Genomic DNA, 10,182 nt, shown 5'->3' with positions numbered 1-10,182 from the left:
ATAGAGCAGACTTTGTAGAGCCCTCTGGGAAGTATCGTTCCCCCTCTCTGGCTGATGTGGGAAAGAAGAGTGTGGAACATTTCCGGCACAAAAAATTCTCTACTTTGTTCTACTTGCATTCCTTGGTGGAGATAATTCTCTCTGGGACAGCTTGGGTAGCTGGGGGCAGATGGGGCTCAAGCCAGAGTAGTAGTGAAATAGAGGTAAGGGGTGAAGGGGGGCTTGTTTTTCCATCAGTCAGTCCACTAGTGGCAGCTGTGTAAGTTAAAATGAGAACCCCCACATCATCTATGTTAAGATATGATTTTGTTGAATGCAACCTAAACAAATCTTGTCTTTTCCCCATGAGGTCAGTGTTAGAGCCTTCATGTTCAAATTAGTTCTTGGCTTCCCACCATCCCCATTCTGACTGTCTTGGGCCTTACAGAATGTTGTCATTTCCCCCTCACCTTAAACCTTGATATAGTTGGCCCCAGTGATATAGTTACTTTATATATATATATAACTTGATATAGTTACCCCCACTCAGATGGGTAGGATATGCACTTGCTTTGGTCCAGTATCTCCACTTTCAGGACTCTACGGAAAGAAATAATCAGAGATGCAGGTGAATATTTATACCTAATAGAGATTTACTTTTAACAGTGAAAAAATAGGTACAACCTAAACGCCTGCAAATCAAGAAATGGCTAAAAATGTTTGATAAGTTATATGATGAAATAGGTCTCTATCAGGATGTTAATATCAAAGGCTATTTAACAACATAAATTGTTTCTAATTTAGCTTTGACTAAAAATCATGAATGAAAATTCTACTTGAAGTACAATATCAATTTTGTATGTGCATATAGTATATATGTGCACGTGTGTTTATATACAACACACAAATACAACCACACACACAATTTGGTAGCCCCTGGGTAGTAGAAATACACGTATTTATTTATCTCTCTGCACTTATTCATGAACTTGTATTTATTTTACATCATAAAGGAATAAAGATTATTGTAAATAAATGAAAAACAAAAGTGGTTCTTAGCATAACAACTGATGAAAAAGGAAGCTGGAAGAATGTAAATGGTTAATAATATGGGAATGGTTAAATGAATGAAGGTACATTCATAGCTCCACCTGGGCTGCACTGATGGCCACGCCTACATTCAGTTCCTGACTCCTGAATATGTAGGAATGTACCTCAGGCCCAGAATCACTCCCAGACGGCTCCTCTCTGCCCTCTCCTGATCCGGATCCTGCTGCCTGTGATGATGTGACCGTTGACCTCTTACCTGCTTGGACGTGACTGGCGACATTTCTTCTTTGTTTGGAGAACCCTACATCTCCTGCCCTGCGGTTCAGCGGAACTGGCCCTCCTGCACTCCATCAGGTGTGGTCCTCCGATACCAGCTTCGCCAGTCAGGGACTCTAGCCCCCTGGCCGCCATTGGCTGGTTCAGCAGAGACAACCAGAATCCCTGCTGATAACGTTCTTCGGAAGCCACCAGGAAAACTACTATCTCCTTGTTTGGGATCAAGATCTGTAAAGATAAGCCAGAGAGTCTTATGACCACCTTTCTTTCGAGAAAATCCCCATATTGTCCATAGTGGAGAGAATGAATAGAGAGGAGAGATAACTCATAAGAAAGTCCTAAGGACATTGTTTGAGCCTCTGGATGTGGCAGTGACAGAAATTGTTTTGATTTTCCTCAGTTAATATATTTCTCCCTTTCCTCCCTTCCTTCCTACTTCCCTGCTTCTCTCTCTTTAAAAACAAGATTTTTTTGCTGTTAAATTTTTTTTCTTGAACTTGTTTGAGAAAGGGCTCTGTCACTTGTGACAGAGTTCCGACTCAAACAGTTACCCTACCTTGGATTTGACGACCTGACTTTTGGAAGCTAAACCGCTTACCTTTTCCATGCCAAGCAGGTCTGGACTCTTTCTAGAGAAACTCTTGACTTAGAGGGCCTGGTTTTATATAGAACTTTCCCCTCTATTTCGGGACATTTTTTGTTTTTAGTGGATTTGAAATTTCTTTCCTCTCTACCAGTAAGAGAGTGAGATCAGACATCTATCATCTAATATTTTAAAAGCACTAAAACTGTTTTGAAAGCATTATTAAAAGCACAGATAGATTCTTGTAATATATGACCTCAATTATTTTAAGTATATAATAGCTAGTCACAGAAAAATACTAGAAGGAAATATATCAAAATACTAACTCAGTGGTTATATCTGAGCAGGAAGATTATAGGTGACTTACACTTTATATTTTCTAATTTTATAAGTGGATATGCAATTTATTTCGAGATTAGAAAATAACAGTAGTTATTAAAATAAATACATAAATTACAATATATTCATCCATAGGACAATTTTGTAGTCATTAGAAAGAATATTTTGAAGACATTTCAGTGACATTGAAAAATGCTCATAATAGAACAGTTAGAAAGGTAGACAAAACTCTATATAGCACTGATCTCAACTATTTTAATTATATACTAAAAGATTTTTTTCTTTTTCTTTCTTTTTTTTTTTTTTAAAGATTTTATTTATTTATTTGACAGAGAGAGATCACAAGCAGACAGAGAGGCAGGTAGAGAGAGAGGAGGAAGCAGGCTCCCTGCTGAGCAGAGAGCCCGATGCAGGGCTCGATCCCAGGACCCTGAGATCATGACCTGAGCCGAAGGCAGAGGCTTAACCCACTGAGCCACCCGGGCGCCCCTAAAAGATTTTTTTAATTAAAAAAATTTTTTTATATTTTAAAAGATTTTTGTTTTGAAATAATCTCAGCACCTAATGTAGGGCTCGAACTTACAACCCAGAGTTCAAGAGTCAAATGATCTGATTGAGCCAGTCAGGTGCCCCTCAACTATTTTAATTATAGATGTATAAATAGATGCATAGGAAATGACTGAAGAAATTGCTTCCACATATTAATAGTTGTTATCTCTGAGTTATGAAATCATGATTTTTAGTTACTTCTCCCACTTTCAGGATCAGAATTCTTTTATAATTATAATAAAATAGGGGTGCCTGGCTGGTTCAGTCAGGAAAACATGCAGCTCTTGATCTCAGGGTCATGAGTACACGCCCCATGTTGGGTGTCGAGATTATTAAAAAGAAAAAAAAAAAAACCCTTAAAAAATTATAACTCAAGGGGAGGTGAACCATGAGAGACTATGGACTCTGAAAAACGATCTGAGAATTTTGAAGGGGTGGGGGGTGGGAGGTTGGGGGCACCAGGTGGTGGGTATTGTAGAGGGCACGGATTGCATGGAGCACTGGGTGTGGTGCAAAAATAATGAATACTATTATGCTGAAAAAAAAATTATAATAACTCAAAAAGTTGAAAATAGAGCTACCCTACGACCCAGCAATTGTACTAATGGATATTTATGCTAAAGATAGAAATGCAGTGATCCAAAGGACCACGTGTACCCAAATGTTTATAGCAGCAATGTCCACAATATCCAAACTATGGAAAGAACCTAGATGTCCATCAACAGATGAATGGATAAAGAAGAGGTGGTATATATATACAATGGAATACTATGCAGCCATCAAAAGAAATGAAATCTTGCCATTTGTGATGACGTGGATGGAACTAGAGGGTATTATGCTAAGCGAAATAAGTCAATCAGTGAAAGACAATTATCATATGATCTCCCTGATATGAGGAATTTGAGAGGCAGAGTGGGGGATTTGGGGGTTAGGGAAGGAAAAAATGAAACAAGATGGGATAGGGAGGGAGACAAACCATAAGAGACTCTTAATCTCACAAAACAAACTGAGGATTGCTGGGAGGGGGGTATGGAGTGGGTGGTGGGGTTATGGACATTGGGGAGGGTTTGTGATATGGTGAGTGCTGTGAAGTGTGTAAGCCTGATGATTCACAGACCTGTACCCCTGGGGCAAATAATACATTATATGTTAATAAAAATAATTTTAAAAAATTATAATAAAACAGTAGAAAGTTACCCTGGTGGAGAAGAGGTTTGAGAAGGCAACTAACCCTTCCTCACTCCTGCCCCTTTGATAGTAGAAGCTTTAGAACTTTCCTCCTTTTCCCAGGTCAAGGGCTAAATTTCCCCCCCTTCTTTGCTGAAGGAAGTAGAGAATGGGAGTCAATTTCTATTCTGGGCAGAAACTGAGGCCTTGTAAACTTAGGAGATGATTCTGTCTACTTATAGCCAAGATTCCCCTACTTTATCTCCCAATTTAGCTATAGCACACACACACACACACACACACTCACACACATTTGTTTATTTACCAGCAATTAAAGCAGAATTTCTCAGAAAGGAAGGAGCTAAATCTGGGAATGTAGCAAAAGAAAAATATTTACATAACATATCTCAAATGCAAACCACGTTTTGCATTGTGCTAAGTACTTTTTGTACATTTTCTCATTTAATCTTTTCAAAATCCCTGTGGAAAAAAATACCATCATTTCCCCTGATTAATAGATTAGCCAAACAGAGTCTTAGAGAACTTTGAAATAACTTTACCAGTTCACACGGTCAAGAAGTGGTGGAAGTAGAATTTGAAGCAAGGCAATCTTACTCTAGGGTCTACGCTATTAACCAATATGTATATGGCAAACTGTGGTAATATACACCATGATTTTTGTATTAACTCTACTGCTTTCTTATTTGAAAATTGGTGAAGGCCTTGCAAAGGATGGTTAGGGGGAAGTTTCCATTCTTTTTCTGTGTTTGTTATTATCTGATTCTGTACCATTTCCTGATGTTCATCTGTATAAGATTCATAACTGATATACAACACAGTGAAGATTTCTTTGGATCCAGGATTTTAAAAATAATTGTAGGAAAAGCTCAACTAATCTGTAATTGATTAGAGTGTTCAGCAGTTACGTGTGTAGTTTTAGATGTTTCTGCTCCTACCAGCTACTGTATAGATCTGTGTAGGCAAAGAAGATGAGGAAGAACATTCTCTACTGTGCTCTCTGTAGAGCTCTAGACACATTTTCTGGTTTCCCCTCACTTTGTTCTGTGTTGCTGGGGTACGGAGCAGTTTAAGGATCATCTCAGGTTTTGTGTTTGTTTTTGGTTAGGGAGCAACATTTAAGATTTACCTGAATAAGTGATCTCCATTTTGCCAAAACTATTGCTGGGGTGGTGCTACTTTTGAGGGCTCTGACTGGAGTCACCATAGTTCTACCTTTGACTTTTTCATATCCGTGTGAGTGGGAAACCTGTTCCAAGGAGCAGGGAGGAGCAGTGGAGTCAGTGCAGAGCTAAAGAAGGAGCTGTCGGAGAAGTGGAGGAAGCAGGGATGGGGAGAGAAACAGGAACTTCTCCAGTTGCCTGGAGACTAGAGAAGGGGAATGTTCTAGCGGTTCTAGATGTATCCAGTGGTGCTAAATGTTGGAAGACAGGTTAAGTGGTTAAAAACTAAGCAGGGGCACCTGGGTGGTTCAGTTGGTTAAGCATCTGATTCTGGGTTTCAGCTCAGGTCATGATCTCAGGGTCATGAGATCAAGCCCTGAGTCGGGCTGCTGGGTATGGAGCCTGCTTAAGATTCTCTCTCTTTCTCTCCCTCTGCCCTTCCTCCTGCTTCCACACATGTTTTTTCTCTCTCTCTCAAATGAATAAAATCTAAAACCAAAACAAAACAACTAAGGAGGGGTGCCTCAGTGGCTCAGATGGTTAAGCATCTGTCTTCAGCTCAGCTCATGATCTCAGGGTCCTGGGATGGAGACCCGAATTGGGCTCCCTGCTCAGCAGGGGGTCTGTTTCTCCCTCTCCCTTTGCCCCTTCCCCCTATCATACTCTCACTCTCCCTCTCTTTCAAAAAAATCTTAAGAAAAAAAGAATAGAATGTTGGCTTGGGCGATAGAGTAGGTGTGGAAAAGATGTGGAAGTAGAATTCAGGCTGCAATGTGGCTAGGAATGAGTGGGAAGTAAGGACTTGTTTCCAAGCCGACTCTTTTTTCTTCCACAGTGATGGGCAGGTGGGAAGTTTAAGAATGTAACAAAGTTGAGGGAAAGTGTGTGGGTGGGTGTGCAGGTGCAGGAAAGGAGACAGCTGGGCAGATTTATAAGTTGGGTGGGAAGCAACACATCAAGAGAGAAGGGAGGGGAGAAGAATAATTAAGTATCCTTATTGAGAGCTGACTCTGTTCTAGGCTTAGTGCTAGGTGGTGGGACCTTCCCAAGATCACACAGCTATTATTTTGGCAGATGAAATAGACAAATCTTTCTGACTCAAAAGGCACATAACTTCTATTCATGAAAGAGGCAAAGAGGAAAGGATATTTAGTGCAAAGAGGTCATTGAAGAGGTAGCTGGAGTTGGAATAAAAAACATGGGTTAGTAGGACAAAGGGTCACATTTACCCCAGAAGCAAAGGAAGATGGGATCAGAAAATACTGTAAAAGGTATGAGAACTTAATTTCATTTTAGAAGTCCAATATGCTATCCATTGCGCCACGGAGCCTTAATTTCATTTTATTTTGTGGATAAAAATAGCCTAAGTACCTGGCATATGTATTCAGCTAAGTTCCTAGGAGACCATTGATGATTCTCTTAAGCTAGTAGTGACAGAAGCATATCCTCTTTTTTTTTTTTTTTAATCCCTTTATTGTGTCTTGTTTTGATCAGCCCCCAAATGATCTCAAATAGTATCCTGGGCCCTTCCATGACTATATACTCATATAGCTCTTCCTTTTACCTAGAATTCCCTTTATCTATTTTTTAGTATAGAGATGGACACTACTGCTTAATTGGCAAACCATATGAAATAAATACAGAAATTGAATGAATTCCATTCAAGAATTTGGCCTTCAATTCTTATCTGCTAGATTGTTGTTAGATTACATTGGCTGGGGCATGTGAAATACAAGAATTTTTAAATAAAGACTCCTAAAAGATGAGCGACAACTTACAACTGAGCTTTTATTTCATCTAAGCCGTTCTAGTTGAAATTCGTGACCTACTTTATCTCATGTTCTGTTGCCATAGTGCTTAGGTTAAATGTGTAACTAAAGAAAATTGATTTCCCGTGCAAATCTTAATTTTTATTGTGCCCTGAAGTGCTGTGTGGATGGTGGATGTGTGGTGAGTCTCACATTTAGAAGATTCCAGGGGGAGTTTTGAGAGTTAAAGTATTATGGCCTCTATTTGTGGATATTAAGATAATATATTTTCTGTAGATGTGTATCATTTAAAAAATAAGTGACTCTATGAATATCCTTAGGCGTAAAAGAAACAGGATTTTCTGACTGCTTCAGAAGCAGTCTCCAGTTTACATGGGTCAATCAGCATTTGCTAAAGAGGAAAACAGTATTTGTCTTGGAGATTATAAACCTCAAGCTCAAAGAAAAATGCTTGTCCCTCAAATGTTTTAATGCTTTGTTTGATTTAAAAATCTATTCTACCGTAAAGTGAGCATTTAGAGTTCTCAGGACCTTATCTTTATTTTAAAAAATAATAATAATAACCCAGCTGGCAAACATCTGTCAATTGCAGGGTATAGGTTTGGTGAGTGAGAGAAGAGGCCTGGCCAAGTCTATGGAGCCAACATTCCCCAGGATTCTCTGTAAATGGGCACATTTCTTTCTGAATGGTGAGGCTTTTCTCATTATGCCTGTTATATGGGAATTTCCTGAGTGTTGAGAGCAATAAAGTGTCTTTTGTTATGTTAGTGACTTTTGGAAAGCTACTAGGGAAACCAGGAATGGGTGCTGCTTGCCAGGGGAACCAGTCCTGATTCGAGGGCTAGACCTCTCAGCCCCATTCCCCTAACCTCTGGGGAGGAGAGAGAGGCTGGAAGTTGAATCAATCACAAGTGGCCAATGATTTAATCAATCAAACCTCTGTAATGGATCCTGCATAAAAATCCAAAAGGAGGGGTTTGAAAAGCTTCCAGGTTGGTGAACCAAAACACTTCCACATGCCAGCCCCAAAGTCCATGGGGACTGAAACTCCTGTGTTCAGGACCTTGCCCTAGGTATCTCTTCACTGCTTTCATTTGTATCCTTTACCATCCTCTGTAATAAACTGGTAATCTAGTGAGTATACTGGTTTCCTGAGTTCTGTGAGCTGCTCTGGCAAATTAATCAAACCTGAGGAGGGAGTCATGAAAGCCTCCAATTTATAGCGGGTTTGGCATCTGGAGTGGGATCAGTCTCCTGGGGCTGAGCCCTTACCCTGGGGGATCTTCGTGACCTCCAGGTAGCTAGTGTCAGAACTGAGTTCAGGCTATGGAACACCTTGATCAGTGTCAGAGGAGAACTGAGTTAATTGCTTGGTGGTATAGAAAAACACACTGCAACAACCTGAACATTTTTTCCTGTATTGAATACATTCAAGTCTCCATAAATCTGGGAATTTATGGGGCAGATTAAACCCCAAACATGTTGTGTTTGGCTTACATAATTCACTTATTGCAGTTCTAAAAGCAAAAACAACAACAACAACATAAACCCAAAAACCTATTTCCTCCTACTTTCAGTGATTCTGACACCAACGTGTGGGTTTTCCTCCTTAAGCTATCGTCTGATTTTCAGTGGACACTAAATGGGTGTCCCAGAGCTTCACTCAATTCTGACACTAACTGCCTGGAGGTAGCTTAGACTTCACGGGTTCAGGGCTCAGTCCCACAAGACTAAAGCCCACATCAGATGCTAATCCTGAATCCCAAATTGTCATCGGTGCTTCTGAACAACAGGCTAAAATCAAGGGATCCCACAACCCCCCCTCCTCGGGTTTGGTAATTTGTGGGAATGGCTCCCAGAACTCAGGAAAGTGCTTTACTTAAGATTTCCTGTTTTATTATAAAGGATACAATTCTGGAACAGCCAAATGGAAAAGATACATAAGGACAAAGTATTCAGGAAAAGGCACAGACTCACTGAGCTTTCTCTGGACCCCCCACCTTCTCAGCAAAGGCTCTCTGAATCCCATTGTTAAGGGTTCTTATGGAGGCTCCCTTATGCAGGGATGATTGATTAGATCATTAGCAGTGGGTGATTCAGTCTCCAGCTCCTCTCTACTCTCTTCTCCCCAGAGGTGGTGGTGGAGTGGGATTAAAGTTCCAACCCTCTGGGGGCGCCTGGGTAGCATAGTGTGTTAAATTAAAGCCTCTGCCTTTGGCTCAGGTCATGACCCCAGGGTCCTGGGATTGAGCCCCGCATCGGGCTCTCTGCTTAGCGAAGAGCCTGCTTCCTCCTCCCTCTCTGCCTGCCTCTCTGCCTCCCTCTCTGCCTGCCTCTCTATCTGTCAAATAAATAAATAGAACCTTTAAAAAAAAAAAAAGGTTCTAACCCTCTGTAATCTGGAGGTTGGTTCCTAGCCTAACAAGCCCCCATCCTCCAAGAGCCAGCTCATTAACACACTCAGGTGTGGTTGACAGGGGCTCATAAAACAAAAACAAAAACAAAAAACCAAAACAACAGAGATGCTCTTCTCATTCCTGTCACTTATGTAATTCCAAGGATTTTAGGAGTTCTGTGTGAGGAAGCTGGGCAGAGACCAAGTACATACTTCCTTATTAAATCACAGTTTACTTGTCTGGATGGTGTATGCATTTGATTTTGTTTCCTTTGCCTTAAACTTTTTGGAGAAAAGGTGATAGATTGCTAAGTTAGGTTGAACACAATTACTCATTTTTTCATTTGTATGTAAAATATGTTTATATTTATGTCACTGTATTTCTAACTTGTTTTCATTTTTTTTTCATTTTTGAAGTGTTTTTGCTTTGTTGCAGGTGTTGTTCAGGCTTACAGAGGGAAATGAGCAAGGCCTGAGGCCCTTTGAACATCTAATTTCCCCTTTAATTTATGGCTGCAGATGAGTTATGGTTTATGGCTCTTAGTTGGCTCTGTTTCTGTAAACCTCTAACAGCTGTGTTTCTTTCTGACATCTTATTTTCACACTCTTTTTTTTTTTAAACATTTTATTTATTTATTTGACAGAGAGAGATCACAAGTAGATGGAGAGGCAGGCAGAGAGAGAGAGAGGGAAGCAGGCTTCTCGCCGAGCAGAGAGCCCGATGCGGGACTCGATCCCAGGACCCTGAGATCATGACCTGAGCCGAAGGCAGCAGCTTAACCCACTGAGCCACCCAGGCGCCCTTATTTTCACACTCTTTAAGACAGACTCCACTCTGAGAGCCCAGGCTTGCTCACTGAGGTTTGCCTGTGGGTTTGGTACAGGACCCTACCT

This window comes from Lutra lutra, chromosome 1 (genome assembly GCF_902655055.1).
Source record: "Lutra lutra chromosome 1, mLutLut1.2, whole genome shotgun sequence".
Lineage (NCBI taxonomy): Eukaryota > Metazoa > Chordata > Mammalia > Carnivora > Mustelidae > Lutra > Lutra lutra.
Note: the sequence above shows the minus strand (reverse complement) of the source record.